Genomic DNA, 17,533 nt, shown 5'->3' on the forward strand with positions numbered 1-17,533 from the left:
CTAGTCAAGGCTATGGTTTTTCCTGTGGTCATGTATGGATGTGAGAGTTGGACTGTGAAGAAGGCTGAATGCCGAAGAATTGATGCCTTTGAACTGTGGTGCTGGAGAAGACTCTTGAGAGTCCCTTGGACTGCAAGGAGATCCAACCAGTTCATTCTGAAGGAGATCAGCCCTGGGATTTCTTTGGAAGGAATGATGCTAAAACTGAAACTGAAAGCTGAAACTCCAGTACTTTGGCCACCTCATGCAAAGAGTTGACTCATTGGAAAAGACTCTGATGCTGGGAGGGATTGGGGGCAGGAGGAGAAGGGGACGACAGAGGATGAGATGGCTGGATGGCATCACTGACTCGATGGACTTGAGTCTGTGTGAACTCCGGGAGTTGGTTATGGACAAGGAGGCCTGGCGTGCTGTGATTCATGGGGTCACAAAGAGTCGGACACAACTGAGCGACTGAACTGAACTGAACTGATCTCTTCTTCTTGGATTGATCCTTTGATCATTATGTAGTGTCCTTCTTTGTCTCTTTTCACAGCCTTTGTTTTAAAGTCTATCTTATCTGATATGAGTATTGCTACTCCTGCTTTCTTTTGGTCTCTATTTGCTTGGAATATCTTCTTCCAGCCCTTCACTTTCAGTCTGTATGTGTCCCCTGTTTTGAGGTGGGTCTCTTGTAGATAACATATATAGGGATCTTGTTTTTGTATCCATTCAGCCAGTCTTTCTCTTTTGGTTAGGGCATTCAACCCATTTACGTTTAAGGTAATTATTGATAAGTATGATCCAGTTGCCATTTACTTTATTGTTTTGGGTTTGAGTTTATATACCTTTTTTGTGTTTCCTGTCTAGAGAAATCTTTTAGCATTTGTTGGAGAGCTGGTTTGGTGGTGCTGAATTCTCTCAGCTTTTGCTTGTCTGTAAAGCTTTTGATTTCTCCTTCATATTTGAATGAGATCCTTTCTGGGTACAGTAATCTGGGCTGTAGGTTATTGTCTTTCATTACTTTAAGTATGTCTTGCCATTCCCTCCTGGCCTGAAGAGTTTCTATTGAAAGATCAGCTGTTATCCTTATGGGAATTCCCTTGTGTGTTATTGCTTTTCCCTTGCTGCTTTTAATATTTGTTCTTTGTGTTTGATCTTTGTTAATTTGATTAATATGTGTCTTGGGGTGTTTCACCTTGGGTTTATCCTGTTTGGGACTCTCTGGGTTTCTTGGACTTGGGTGATTATTTCCTTCCCCATTATAGGGAAGTTTTCAACAATTATCTCCTCAAGTATTTTTTCATGGTCTTTCTTTTTGTCTTCTTCTTCTGGGACTCCTATGATTCGAATGTTGTGGTGTTTAATATTGTCCTGGAGGCCTCTGAGATTGTCCTCATTTCTTTTAATTGGTTTTTCTTTTTTCCTCTCTGATTCATTAATTTCTACCATTCTATCTTCTACTTCACTAATCCTATCTTCTGCCTCCAGTATTCTACTATTTGTTGCCTCCAGAGTGTTTTTGATCTCATTTATTGCATTATTCATTATATATTGACTCTTTTTATTTCTTCTAGGTCCTTGTTAAACCTTTATTGCATCTTCTCAATCCTTGTCTCCAGGCTATTTATCTGTGATTCCATTTTGATTTCAAGGTTTTGGATCATTTTCACTATAATTATTTGGAATTCATTATCAGGTAGATTCCCTATCTCTTCCTCTTTTGTTTGGTTTGGTGGACATTTATCCTGCTCCTTTACCTGCTGGGTATTCCTCTGTCTCTTCATCTTGTTTATATTGTTGAGTTTGTGGTGGCCTTTCTGTATTTTGGTAGGTTGTGGAGTTTTCTTTATTGTGGAGTTTCCTCACTGTGGGTGAGGTTGTACGGGAGGCTTGTCAAGGTTTCTTGGTTAGGGAAGCTTGTGTCGGTGTTCTGGTGGGTGGAGCTGGATTTCTTCTCTCTGGAGTGCAATGAAGTGTCCAGTAATGAGTTATGAAATGTCAATGGGTTTGGAATAACTTTGGGCAGCCTGTATATTGAAGCTCAGGGCTGTGTTCCTGTGTTGCTGGAGAATTTGCGTGGTATGTCTTGCTCTGGAACTTATTGGCCCTTGGGTGGTGCTTGGTTTCATTGTAGGTATGGAGGCGTTTGATGAGCTCCTGTAGATTAATGTTCCCTGGAGTCAGGAGTTCTCTGGTGTTCTCAGGATTTGGACTTAAGCCTCCTGCTTCTGGTTTTCAGTCTTATTTTTACAGTAGTCTCAAGACTTCTCCTCCTATGCAGCACTGTTGATAAAACATCTAGGTTAAAGATGAAAAGTTTCTCCACAGTGATGGACACCCAGAGAGGTTCACAGAGTTACATGGAGAAGAGAAGAGGGAGGAGGGAGTTAGAGGTGACCCGAATGAGATGAGGTGGAATCAAAAGAGGAGAGAGCAAGCTAGTCAGTTATCACTTCCTTATGTGTGCTCCACAGTCTGGATCGCTCAGAGATGTTCACGGAGTTATACAGAGAAGAGAAGAGGGAGGAAGGAGACAGAGGTGGCCAGGAGGATAAAAGCGGGGAATCAAAAGGAGAGAGACAGATCCAGCCAGTAATCAGTTCCCTAACTGTTCTCCACTGTCTGAAACACACAGAGATTCACAGAGTTGGGTAGAGAAGAGAAGGGGGAGGGAGGAGACAGAGGTGACATGGTGGAGAAAAAGGAGAGTCCAAAGGGGGAGAGAGCAGTCAAGCCAGTAATTCACTCCCAAGTAAAAATGGGTACTGAAGATTGGGTTCTTAAAGGTACAAAGTTGATAACAAATACCAAAAAGTGAAGATTAAAAATCTAGAGTAGAGGTTGGATTTTCAAAAATACAATATTAAAGAAAACAAGAAGGAAAAAAAAAAGTCACAAAAATTATAAAAAAAAATGTATATGAAGTTTGCTTTAAAACATAGGGTCTTTTTTTTGGCAAAGTAGGTTATAAAAATGAAAATTAAAGGAGTAATGCTGCTGCCACTGCTGCTGCTTCTGCTAAGTCACTTCAGTCGTGTCCGACTCTGTGCGACCCCATAGATGGCAGCCCACCAGGCTCCCCCGTCCCTGGGATTCTCCAGGCAAGAACACTGGAGTGGGCTGCCATTTCCGTCTCCAGTGCATGAAAATGAAAAGTGAAAGTGAAGTCGCTCAGTCGTGTCTGACTCTTCGCGACCCCATGGATGCAGCCTACCAGACTCTTCCGTCCATGGGATTTTCCAGGCTAGAGTACTGGAGTGGGTTGCCATTGCCTTCTCTGTAAAGGAGTAATAGAGGACTTAAAATTTTTTTTTAATTAAAATTAAAAAAAAAAAAGAATGATCATAAAAATATATCTAGGACTTTCTCTGGTGTTGTTGTGGGCAGTGTGGGGTCAGTTCATTTTTGGATAGTTCCTTGTTCTGACTTATATTTCTCAAGATCTATAGGCCCCTTCCTACATAGTCGGTACTAACTACAGGGTTTTAACCTATTGCACCTGTCACTTCCCTGGCAGTTCCCTCTGTTTTAGCTTCTTCTATTTTGTTGGTCTCTTCAGTGTCTGATTTCCTCCCTGACACAAGGGGGGCGGTGGTGGACACTTTTTTTAGGCTTACTTGTTCAGTTGCACTGTGGGGAGGGAGGGACACTGCAAACAAATAACACTGGCGTGTGCTCGCAGTGTCTCAGCCACACTGGGCCTGCCCCCACTCATGGGCCACACTGCTCAGGCTCTAGGTTGCTCCGCCAGAAACCGTCCGAGGCCTGCCCTGGGCTGCATGCACCTCCCACGTCTAAGCTGCTCAAGTTTAGGCACTCGGGTAGTTGTCAGAGGCGCAGACTCGGTTGCGCTTGCATTTTGTGTTCTTCCCAGGTCTGAGCAGCTCAGGTGATGAGGTGTTTGGCGAGCATGGTCACTGCGACTTATTGCCTTCCCTGTCCCTGCTGCTCGGTTTTCTGGATGTACAACTGGCGCACATTCTCAGACAGATGTTGACTGTCCAGAACCCCAAGAAATCTTAGTTAGCAAAGAAGCCTGCTTGCAGTTTGGTAGATAATGTCTCTCTGGGGCTGTGATTGCCCACTTCTGGCTCTGGCTGCCTGTCACAGGAGGGGGATGGTCTGCAGCCAGCTAGTTCTGTTCAGTCCTTTGTTCTGTGCGCGGGCCTGGCGGTGTCTTAGGTTAGGGCTTTTCCTGTGGTAGCTATCCCACAGTCTAGTTTGCTAGCCCAAGTTAGTTCCCTCAGATTGCCCTCGGGGCATTCAGGCCTGGTCCTCACTCTAAGCAATGCAGCCTGCGCCTCCCTGCCCAGCCCCAGCTTGCTAGTGGCGGGAGCAGGCGTCTGTGCTGCTTTTCCACTGGGGGAGTTACTGTTGGGCTCGTAATCTGTGGGTTTGAATTATTTATTTATTTTTCCTCCCTGTTATGTTGCCCTCTGTGCTTCCAAGGCTCGGCACAGATTTTGCAGTGAGAGTGTTTCCTGGTGTTTGGAAACTTCTCTCTTTTTAAGACTCCCTTCCTGGGATGGAGCTCCATCCCTACCTCTTTTGTCTCTTTTTTTGCCTTTTATATTTTTTCCTACCTCCTTTCAAAGACAATGGGCTGCTTTTCTGGGTGCCTGATGTCCTCTGCCGGAATTCAGAAGTTGTTTTGTGGAATTTACTCAGCGTTTAAATGTTCTTTTGATGAATTTGTGGGGGAGAAAGTGGTCTCCCCATCCTATCCTCCACCATCTTAGGACCGCCCCCTTGGCAGGAAGCTTAACATGCAGAAACCACGTTGGTCATACAAACCTGTGTCGTCTTGCCTCCTCATACCCTAACTCTGGGCTTCAGGAGCCTCAGCTATAAAAGCTGGCTTGGGAGAACCTCTTGTTCCCGTTCACTCTGGCAGTTCCGTGATTCCAAGTGACCTGGGACCTAACATCCCAGCATTGCCTAAGTGTTCCTGAAAACCAGCAGAGCATAAAGAGGTTTCATGCTCCATTGAGAAACATAAAGATGGGCCTGTTACTTGTGGCTGGAAAAACATATCACTTCCAATACAGAAAGAAGACAGAGGGTGAGGAATCAGACCAGAGCAGTGAGTCTGAACTGCCAAACCCAAACAATTTTCCTCTTTTGAGGTTAGAAGCCAAGCAGTTTGAGAAAGAGTCACACAGACCACCTGGAAGATGAATGTCAAGAGCTTCAGCTTGTACTTGAGGCTCTGTCACCAAATCCGCCCATAACTCTAGGTGAGTGTCTTAAAACCCAAGGCCTCATTTTTTTATTGTAAAATGGTTGACTTGAGCAATGAATAAATGTGTTGGCAATAATAAATAATAAAGTCATATGTGAAAAGCAGGGAATAGAAAATCACTAAAGGCAACAGGAGAATATACAAGATTATGTCATGAGGATGTAATTTCTAGTCATTTGCTGAACAAATGTTTATTTCTTCTGCCAGGTATTATTCAAGGTGTGGGTATGGAAGCAGAAACAAAAATAAAGCAGATATTCTTACTTTCTTGGAGTGCAAATTTCTGTCAGGATAACAGTAAATAATCAGCCAAATAAGTGAAGTATATAGCATGCACAGGAACCTGGAATGTTAGGTCCATGAATCAAAGTAAATGGGAAGTGGTTAAAAAGGAGATGGCAAGAGTCACTGACATTTTAGGAATCAGTGAACTAAAATGGACCAGAATGGGTGAATTTAATTCAGATGAGGGCTATATAGTCCATGAAATTCTCCAGGCCAGAATGCTGGAGTGCGTAGCCTTTCCCTTCTCCAGGAGATCTTCCCAACCCAGGGATCAAACCCAGGTCTTCCACCTTGCAGGTGGGTTCTTTACCAGCTGACCCAAAAGAGGAGCCCATTATATATATTGCTGTGGGAAAAACCCATTAGAAGAAATGAAGTAGCCATCATAGTCAACAAAAGAGTCCAAAATGCAGTACGTGGGTACATTCTCAACAATGACGAATGATCTCTGTTCATTTCCAAGGCAAACCATTCAATATCACAGCAATCCAAGTCTATGCCCCAATCGCAAATGCCAAGAAGCTGAACAGTTCTCTGATGACCTACAAGACCTTTTAGAACTAACACCCAAAAAAGATGTCATTTTCATCATAGAGGACTGGAATGCAAAAGTAGAAAGTCAAGAGATACCTAGAGTAACAGGCAAATTTGGCCTTGGAGTACAAAATGAAGCAGGGCAAAGGCTAACAGAGTTTTGCCAAAAGAATGCACTGGTCATAGCAAACACCCTCTTCCAACAACACAAGAGAAGACTCTACACATGGACATCACCAGATGGTCAATACCAAAATAGATTGAGCATATTCTTTGCAACTGAAGATGGAGAAGCTCTATACAGTCAGCAAAAAGAATACCTGTAGCTGACTGTGGCTTAGATCATGAACTCCTTATTGCCAAATTCAGACTTAAGTTGAAGAATGTATGGAAAACCACTAGACCATTCAGGTATGACCTAAATCAAATCCCTTATGATTATACAGTGGAAGTGACAAATAGATTCGAGGGATTAGATGTGATAGACAGAGTGCCTGAAGAACTATGGACGGAGGTTCATAACATTGTACAGGAGGTGGTGATCAAAACCATCTGCAAGAAAAAGAAATGCAAAAAGACAAAATGGTTGTCTGAGGAAGGCTTACAAATAGCCGCGAAAAGAAGAGAAGTGAAAGGCAAAGGAGAAAAGGAATGATATATCCATCTGAATGAGGAGTTCCGAAGAATATACAAAGGAGAGATAAGAAAGCCTTCCTCAGTGATCAATACAAAGGAAAAGAGGAAAATAATAGAATGGGAAAGACTAGAGATCTCTTCAAGAAAGAGACACCAATGGGATGTTTCATGCAAAGATGAGTACAATAATGGACAGAAATGATATGGACCAAACAGAAGCAGAAGATATTAAGAAGAGGTGGCAAGAATACACAGAAGAACTGTACAAAAAAGATCTTAATGATCCAGATAACCACGATGGTGTGATCACTCACCTAGAGCCAGACATCCTGGAATGCAAAGTCAAGTGGGCTTTAGGAAGCATCAATAGGAACAAAGCTAGTGAAGGTGATGGAATTCCAGCTGAGCTATTTCAAATCCTAAAAGATGATGCTGTGAAAGTGCTGCACCCAATATGCCAGGAAATCTGCAAAACTCAGCAGTGGCCACAGGACTGGAAAAGGTCAGTTTTCATTCCAATCCCAAAGAAAGACAATGCCAAAGAATGTTCAGACTACCACACAATTGTACTTATTTCACATGCTAGTAAATTAATACTCAAAATTCTCCAAGCTAGGCTTCAACAGTATGTGAACTGAGAACTTCCAGATGTTCAAGCTGGTTTTAGAAAAGGCAGAGGAACCAGAGATCAAATTGCCAACATCCATTAGATCATAGAAAACACAAGAGAATTCCAGAAAAACATCTACATTTGCTTCATTGACTATGCTAAAACCTTTGACAGTGTGGATCACAACAAACTGTGGGAAATTTTTAAAGAGATGAGAATACAAGACTATCTCACCTGCCTCCTGAGAAACCTGTATGGAGGTCAAGGAGCAACAGTTAGAACCAGACATGGAATGATGGACTAGGAGTACATCAAGGCTGTTTATTGTCACCCTGCTTATTTAACTTATACGCAGATGAAACACAAGCTGGAATCAAGATTTCTGGGAGAAATAGCAATAACCTCAGTTATGCAGATGACACCACTCTTATGGCAGAAAGTGAAAAGGAACTAAAGAGCCTCTTGATGAAAGTGAAAGAGGAGAATGAAAAAGCTGGCTTAAAACTCAGCCTTCAAAAAACTAAGATCATGGCATGTGGTCCCATCACTTCATGGCAAATAGATGGGGAAACAATGGAAACAGTGACACTTTCTTTCCTGGGGCTCCAAAATCACTGCAGATGGTGATGGGAGCCATGAAATTAAAAGATGCTTGCTCCTTGGAAGAAAAGCTATGACAAACCTAGACAGTATATTAAAAAGCAGAGACATTACATTGTCAAAAAAGATCCATCTAGTCAACATTATGGTTTTTCCGGTAGTCATCTACAAATGTGAGAGTTGGACTATAAAGAAGACTGAACTCCAAAGAACTAATGCTTTTGAACTGTGGTGTTGGAGAAGACTTTTGAGAGTCCCTTGGACTGCAAGGACACCAAACCAGTCCATCCTAAAGGGAATCAGTCCTGAATATTCATTGGAAGGACTGATGCTGAAGCTGAAGCTCCAATACTTTGGCCACCTGATGCGAAGAGCCTACTCACTAGAAAAGACCTTGATGCTGGGAGGGATTGAAGGCAGGAGAAGGGGATGACAGAGGATGAGATGGTTGGATGGTATCACCAACCAAATGGACATGAGTCTGAGTAAGCTTCAGGAGATGGTGAAGGACAGGGAAGCCTGGCATGCTGCTGTCTGTGGGGTCACAAAGAGTCAGACACGACTGAACCACTGAACAACAACAGTAGCGTGACAGATGGTGACAAATTCTGTAGAGAAAAAGTGCAGGCACAACACACAGAGCGTTCAGGAAGGGGTGGGGGGTAGGAGGGTGGGTGCTGCACATTCCTGAATAGAAGGAATGAGCCAAGGCTGTGAGAAATGGAGCCCTCCAGCAGAGGAACGGCAAGCACCAAAATCACTAGGAACCATAGGAACACTCGAGGGCTACAGCTGGTGGGCTAGGTGGCGAGTAGCAGGAAATAAACCCAAAGATTTAACAGAGGACAGATTGTATAAAGCTTTGTAGGACTTTAACATTTACTCAGGAGAGATAGGACAAACTGGAGGATTTTGAACAAAGGAATAAATCAACTCAGTGTTCAAAAAGAACACTCTGGTTCAGTGAGGAGAACACAAAAGCTGTATCAGTTAAGAATATCAGTTAAGAAGCTATTTACAGGGACTTCCTGGTGGTCTGGGGGTTAAGAATCCACTTTGCAGTGCAGGGGAGGAGGGTTCAATCCTTGGTTGAGGACTAGCATCCCACAAGCCACGGAGCAACTAAGCCGGTGTGAGGCCACTCCTGAGCCTGCGCGCCACAACTACTGAAGCCAGGACACCACAACTAGAGAGCCAGAATGCCACAGTGAAAGATGCTGCACGATGCAACAAAGGTCCCAATCCAGCCCAATCAATTATTTTATAAAGAGGCTATTACAATAAGGGGAGATGATGATAACTGGGATCAAGATGATAGCAGTCCAGATGGGGAGAAAGGTCATATTCTGTATATTTAAAAAGACAAACAGATTTTGCTAATGGATTAGATGCAGATTCTGAAAGGAAAAAAAAAAAAGTCAAGAACAGCTTGAAGATTTTTTTGGCAAGAATAACTGTAAACCTGAGGTTGGCATTTACTGAAATGAAGACCGCAGGAAGAGGAGATATGAAGAAAAAGACTGGGGCTTATTAAGTGTGAGACGTTAAACATACAAATAGAGATGTTGCAAAGAGTTGGATTTACTATCCTGGAGTTCAAAACAGAGGTTGTCAGAACTAGAAATACGTCACCTGGGAGTCTCCTGTGTATTGGTGGTGTTTAAAGTGATGAGGTCAAAGAAGATCACTGAGAAGGTAAGGAGTTAGGGGAGAGTTCAGAGTACTGAATGTAGACCAGTCAAATTATGACTAAACGCGGAGGTTGTTAGGGAATCAGACAAGAGATGCTTCACTGACAACCTAATTGAAATGGCTTCAAGAGAGAACTAGTGGAAAGAAACTGGAGACAGCTGGTACAGATCACTCTTTCAAGGGCTTCTGTTGTAGAGCAAAGCAGAGACTTGAGGCAGATCTGGACTTGAGGCAAAGTTGCTGAGCTGCTGTTGCTGCTAAGTCGCTTCAGTCATGTCCGACTCTGTGCGACCCCATAAGTGGCAGCCCACCAGGCTCCCCCATCCCTGGGATTCTCCAGGCAAGAGCAAGGGTTTTATTTTGAAGCTGGACTACTCTACAGTATGTTTGCCTTCTGATAGAAATAATAAAGGAGGAGGAAGAAAAGGGGAAATAAAGGAAGGAAGGAAGGGAGGAAGAAAAGCAAATAGAAGAAGATGGGGAGAACAAGGCAAGCAAGAGGGGGTGAGAAGGATTGAAGAGGGAAGGAAGAGGATGCAGGGGAGGAGAAGGAGTGAAAATTAATAGCATCCTGAGAAAGAAGAGAAGTATATATCCAAAATCAGAAATGGAAATGGGGACACTACTGTCAGTCATCATAAATAAAAATGATCATTATCCTTTACTGTGAACAACTGTAATCCAACAAATTAGATAACCTCGATAAAATGAACCAGTTCCTACAAACACACAAATTATCTACCTACACTGATTCAAGAAGAAATAGAAAATCTCAACACTTATAACAAGTAAAGAGATTGAATCAGGAATCAAAAAATCTCCTAACAAAGAAAAATCTAGGACCAGACAGCTTTATTGGTGAATTCTACCAGACATTTGAAAAAGAACTAACTCCAATATTTTTCAAATTCTTGCAAAGAGTAGAAGAGGAGATAAAGCATCCTAATTTGTACTATGAAAAAAGTACTACCTTAGTCTTTACCTAGTGTGAAACACTGATAAAAACATCAGAAAAAGAGAAAATTACAGATCAAACATTCTAATTTGTACTATGAAAACAGCACTACCTTAGTCTTTATCTAGTGTGAAACACTGATAAAAACATCAGAAAAAGAGAAAATTACAGATCAATATCCTTGATGAATATAGATGCAAAGATCCTCAAGAGAATACTAGGAAATTGAATCCAACAGACTATGACAAGAATTGTATACCATGACCAAATGAAATTTATTCCATGAGTTCAATGGTGGTTCCACAAAAGAAAATTAATCAATGTAATATATCACATTAATAGAATGAAAGAAAAAAAAACCCACCTGATCATCTCAACTGACACAGAAATAGCATTTTACAAACTCCAACCCCCTTTCATGATAAGAAGTGAAGGGGAGTGAATTAGGAATAGACTAGAACTTCCTCCATATGATAAAGCACATTTATGAAAGACCCATAGGTTTAGGAAAAAAAATAGTTTTGAAGGACTAGAAGCTTTCCTCCTTTAAGGTCATGAACAAAATAAGGATGCCTTCTTTCACCAGCCATTCAATGTTGTAATGGAAGTTGTAGCCAGAGGAAAAAATTTAAATAAGTAGAAGACATCCAAACTGGAAGGAAAGAAGTAAAATTGTCTCTATTCACATATAACACAATCCTATATAGAGAAAATTCTAAAGAATCCACAAGAAAGCTAGTAGAACCAATAAAGGAATATAGCAAAGCTTCAGGGTATAAGATCAATGCACAAAAAATCAGTTGTGTTTATATATACTAGCAATAATCTGTAAAGGAATTAAGAAAGCAATTCCATTTACAATTACATCTAAAACAGTAAAATATTTGGGAATAAATTAACCAAGGAGATGAGTGATACACTGAAAACCAGAAAATATTGCTGAAAGAAATATAAGAGGATCTAAATAAACAAAAATGCATCCTATGTTCATGGTACAAAATTTAATATTGTTAAAAGTGATCTACAGATGCAATGCAATTCCTGTCAAAATTCCTACAGCCTAATTTCCAGAAATTAAAAAGTCATTCCTTTAATTCATGTGGAAAAAAGCCTCAAAGAGCAAAAAAAAAGTACTGAAAAAGAGCTAAATTGCAGCACTCACACTTTCCAATTTCAAAACTTGTTACAAAGCTACAGTAATTGCAGCAGCATGATTATGGCATAAGTTTAGACATAATGGAAAAGAATTGAGAGTTCAGAAATAAACCCATACATCTACGGTCAACTGACTTTTGACAAGAGTGCCAAATATATTCAATGGCAATGAATAATCTCTTCACAGATGTTGTGGGACGTTGGACTTACCCTATGCAAAAGATTAAAGTTGAACCTCCTACTTCACATCATATACAAAAATTAATTTATAATTGATCAGTGACATAAAAATCATTAAATTCTTAGACAAAACCAGGAGTAAATCTTCATGACCTAGGATTTGGTAATGGATTCTTAGATATGATACTAAAAGCAGAAGCAACAAAAGGAAAAAATAAATTTAATTTTTTCAAAATTAAAAAATTTTCTGCATCAAAGTATTATCAAGAAAGTGGAAAAAAAAAGCTAAAGGTTGATAGAAAGTATTTAAAATCATATATCTGATAAAAGTTTAATATCTCAAAACATATAAAGAATTCATATAACTCAACAATAAAAAGACAATCCAGTCTGAAAAATATTGGACTTGAGTAGACATTTCTCCAAAGAGAAAAACATGAAATAAGTACGTGAAAAGATTCTAAACATCGCTGGTCATTAAAGAAATATAAGCAGAATCACTTTGTAGCTATTAAAATGGTTACAATCAATTAAACAAAAAAATAAGTGTCAGCAGTAGCAAGGATGGAGAAGGCAATGGCACCCCACTCTAGTTCTCTTGCCTGGAAAATCCCATGGATGGCGAAGCCTGGTAGGCTGCAGTCCATGGGGTCGCTAAGAGTCAGACGCGACTGAGCGACTTCACTTTCACTTTTCACTTTCATGCATTGGAGAAGGAAATGGCAACCCACTCCAGTGTTCTTGCCTCGAGAATCCCAGGGATGGGGGAGCCTGGTGGGCTTCCTTCTTTGGGGTCACACAGAGTCAGACACGACTGAAGCAACTTAGCAGTAGCAGTAGCAAGGATGGAGAAAAATTGGAACTCTCATGCATTTCTGATGGAAATGTAAAATGGTACACCTACTATGGAAAACATTTTGGTGGTTCCTCAAAAAGCTATACAAAGAATTACCATATTCTATCCAGTAATTCCACTCCTAAGCATTTACCCAACATAATTAAAAACAGGAAGTCAAACATTCACAATAGCTAAAAGGTAGAAACAACCCAAATGTTCATCAACAGATGAACAGATACAGAAAATGTGGCTTATGTATGTAATAAAATATTGTTCAGTCACAAAACAGAAGTTCTGATACATGCTACAACATGGATGAATTTGAAAACATCGCGCTATTAGCAAGACACAAATGGCCAGACATTGTGCAATCCCTTTTTTATGAAACATCTAGAATAGATGTCAAATTCATAGAAACAAAAAATAGATTAGAGGTTTCCAGGGGCTGCGAGTGGAGAAAAATGAGAGTTATTGCCTCAAAATTATAGAGTTTCTGTCTAAAGTGATGGAAATTCATGGAAATAGAGACTGAGGATGGTTGCACTACATTGTGAATATAGTCACTGCCATTGAGTTGAATGGTTAAAGTGACAAATTTGTTTTATATATATATATATATATATCTTACCACAATTTAAAAAATTAATAATGTAATATGCAAAAAAATTGAATTATATACTTTAAATGGATAAATTATATGGTATGTGAATTATATCTCAATAAAGCTGTTTAAAAAAGTAATGATGCAGTACACAGTGAAAATTGCTAGAGTCCTGTCCTCGTGTAGGCAAGAAAAGATGTGATGTACTACATGAAGGGGCTTGGCTTAAACAGGAATGTGTAAATTTCATCCATAGTAACATGCATGTAAGTCAAAGAATAGGGACGCAAATGCAGGCAGTAGGTTTGGTGTCGGGAGCAGGTTTATCAGTCTCAGCTGTTGTAAAAGTATGTCAAGTTGCATCTTACAGTGTTTCTTTCTGCCTGGTGGGCCCTTGGTTTTTCTTCCCCTACCCAACATCACTCGATTATGTTTCTTATAGGGGTATACAATGACTTAATGCATTTTGAATCGCCATAGAACAATTGCCATAGAATTGCCATGGTCATATGTTCTGAAAACATTCTGAATGAATGAGTGAGCAAATTATGAATACAACAGACAACTGGCTCTCGAGAGTTTAGTTGGTTTTCATTTTCCATCCTCAGTTCAGTTCATATTCTCTACTTCTGTGTCATACATAAACCAAACTATGTTTGGTGAGAAACCTCCTCAGCACTCATTCTAATGTAGTTGTGTGATAATATTCTCCCATTTCTGTTGGAAAACAATTTTTGTTGTCCCCATATAGCAATCAGGCAGTGTGAGCTGGCGAGTTCACAGCACCAGCGTCCCACTCACTGCCTCCTTGTGGGCCCTAGCAGTGGACAAGCAGGAAACAAGAGCAATGCTGATGCAGAGAAGACAGATGAAGGACAGAAAGAGGCCAGAGTTGTCCTCTTTACTCAACAAGTTGATCAGAAGCAACTCTACTGATAACACAAACCAGGTGAAAACCTACAACAAGATCCAAACTCCTCCCTACACTCAGTAAGTCTTGTGAGGAGTCTATACCATGGGCTTCCATCCAAAATGCAAGAGAACATGCTGCCTTTGACATTTGCTGAAGCCCTGCAGAACTTAGTTGCCCTGTCTTAGTCTGGAGCAGCTAAAACAGCTGCCTTTGTGTTAGTCGTGCAGTTGGATGCCCCACTGTCTGTGCCTCTCCCAGACTTATAAGCTGGTCTTTCAAATGGGAAAAGTGATTGAGCAGAAGGAAAAATCTTCCCTGAACTCAAGATAGCTTATGCTGTTCAAGGCAATAAATTGGGCACCAGGGTCAGAGATCAGGGAGCACCTTATCCCTGGTACAATTCTGGACTGGTACTACAAGCTCAAGTTCATGGACTCCAAGATCAAGGTTTGATCTGGATGAAGTTGACATGATGATAGCTACTCACCACTGTCAAGATCAGAGCACCTGCATCCAAAAGATGCTACCCAGCAACTGCCAGATGCTGCTTTCCCCTAATACTGTTGAAGACTCTATGGAAATTTGTCCCAGAATCAAACATCCAACTGAAGCGGAAGGAGGAGACAGTGGACATCGTGTAGCAGTAATACATGCTGTGCAGCAATGGACATGGAAGTTGCAGGCCTTGTGTAGCCTCCATGGGCCATCACCATTGCTTAAGCTACCATCTGCTGCCAGTCCCCTAAAACACATGGCTGGCTGACAGCAGGGCTCTCAAAAGAAGGCAACCAGGTGAAATGTGGTGAAATGATGGTGGAGCAGAGGGCTGCCATAACTGAGTGCCTGAGATGGTAAAGAGAAGGTTCTGGTGGCCACCAACATGTATGCCCTTATTGTTGTTATACAGATGTATAACCTGAAGTTAAACAGGCATCTGTCATCATCATCACTGACCTTTCCCTTTACAAGGACAGGAATCTGGACAATGGGACCTACTTGCACTGTGTTAGGCATACAGGCCTCTTTGACAAGGAAAGCTGGGCAGTGAACATGGTTGACAGCAGGCACAGTATGATCATCCTGAACCAAAGCCACATAATAAGAGCATAGACAGACCGGACATGCTGATGTGGAGGGACAGAAGTTAGCCACCCGAGGAACTCCACACCATGGTACTTGCTCTCTCCCTGAACATATATTCTGAACATCTATGTTCATAGTGGTCAGGATACAGACAGGTGCAATCAAGGGACTAGGCGGACTATAGCCATTCATCTGTCTAAGGCAAGAATAATTGCCAAAGTTTTTGCTTCATCTTTATTTGGAATCTTCGTGTGGAATAGTCAGAGCAAATAATAGTACTGTGCACTTCCTCAAAGTTGGCCAAGGCTGTTGGTACCCACAGAGCGACAGAGCAAAGATGAGATGAAACTGAGTTGCAAGAGAAATCTAAAACCCCAGTCAAGAGGAGTCCTCTTCAGTTCATTGATACAGAATGGTTACTTTATCTAGGACCAGGCCTGGAAGATGGCTCTTCTGTGACGAGCATTACTCCAATCTCAGACCTTCCTTGGAGCCATTTCTGGGTTTTAGGACCAGATCTTTCCCCAGGAAGAAAAGGGGAGGATGCCAGCCCCCAGGTGGTTTCCTTGTCACATTACAAACACTGTGGAGACCAACAGACGGCCCCACATTTCCCCAGTGGGCGCTTGACTCTGTTGAGTCTTCTTCATGCTTCCGGCCAACTCTGAGCCTTCCCCGCAGTCTTGTAAGAAGAGAAGAAATTTTTTGCCTCACCATCCAAAGTCCTGTCCTCACCAACCCTGAAATAACTATAAACAAAGGCAATAATTAAAGGAGTTTAGACTCAAAACAAAACAAAATGAAAAAACAATTTTTGTTTTTTCAGCATCTTCTCATCAAGAGTTTCTCACTGCAAAGAGTGGGATGAAAAATCTTGGGGGCAAAATAACACAGCCTTTGGAGAACTGGATATCTAATTACAGGCAAAACATACATGAGACTGATTTAAACTATTTATAAATAGTATGACAAACAAATGCTAAATAATGTGACAATTGATGTAAGCTCCAGAGAAGGCAATGGCACCCCACTCCAGTACTCTTGCCTGGAAAATCCCATGGACGCAGGAGCCTGGTAGGCTGCAGTCCATGGGGTCGCTAAGAGTCTGGCAGGACAGAGTGACTTCACTTTCACTTTTCACTTTCATGCATTGGAGAAGGAAATGGCAACCCACTCCAGTGTTCTTGCCTGGAGAATCCCAGGGACAGGGGAGCCTGGTGGGCTGCCATCTATGGGGTCGCACAGAGTCGGACACGACTGAAGCGACTTAGCAGCAGCAGCAGCAGATGTAAGCTCCTTAGGGCTTCCACCTTTTGGGCCTTTAGAGTCAGGTAGGATCAGTCAGAAAAGAATTCTGGGAGCAACAGAATGTTTGAACAGGCTGTTTCAAAGATAAGGAACAACAGATCAGATCAGATCAGTCGCTCAGTCATGTCCGACTCTTTGCGACCCCATGAATCGCAGCACGCCAGGCCTCCCTGTCCATCACCAACTCCCGGAGTTCACACAGACTCACATCCATCGAGTCAGTGATGCCATCCAGCCATCTCATCCTCTGTCGTCCCCTTCTCCTCCTGCCCTCAATCCCTCCCAGCATCAGAGTCTTTTCCAATGAGTCAACTCTTTGCATGAGGTGGCCAAAGTACTGGAGTTTCAGCTGTAGCATCATTCCTTCCAAAGAAATCCCAGGGCTGATCTCCTTCAGAATGGACTGGTTGGATCTCCTTGCAGTCCAAGGGACTCTCAAGAGTCTTTTCCAACACCACAGTTCAAAAGCATCAATTCTTCGGCGCTCAGCCTTCTTCACTGCAGCCATGAAATTAAAAGACGCTTACTCCTTGGAAGGAAAGTTATGAGCAACCTAGATAGCATATTCAAAAGCAGAGACATTACTTTGCCAACAAAGGTTCGTCTAGTCAAGGCTATGGTTTTTCCTGTGGTCATGTATGGATGTGACAGTTGGACTGTGAAGAAGGCTGAGCGCCGAAGAATTGATACGGAACATAGATTTCAGCAAAGAAAGTAAAGACTTCCTCACTAGGATAAATGACTAAGACATATAGAGGTATGAGAAAGACAAGTGAGGAAGAGGAGCTACAGGGTGTAAGTAGAAAGTATGTAAGTTTTCTTTTAATAAGCCTTAAAGTTAATGCCAAATGCTTCAAATTTTAAGTCATCATTCTTGAGTAATATTTAGTTTGAAGTATAATATACTGAGAAAATTAAT

General features: G+C 41.5%; 1 pseudogene; it reads left to right on the top strand.

Moving 5' to 3' along the window:
• LOC104987814 overlaps positions 1 to 15,078 on the top strand; it is a 58,260-nt pseudogene extending 43,182 nt beyond the window's left edge.
• The last annotated feature ends 2,455 nt before the right edge of the window (positions 15,079 to 17,533 follow it).

The sequence above is a fragment of the Bison bison genome, unplaced genomic scaffold, assembly GCF_000754665.1.
Source record: "Bison bison bison isolate TAMUID 2011002044 unplaced genomic scaffold, Bison_UMD1.0 scf7180017864107, whole genome shotgun sequence".
NCBI classification, from domain to species: domain Eukaryota; kingdom Metazoa; phylum Chordata; class Mammalia; order Artiodactyla; family Bovidae; genus Bison; species Bison bison.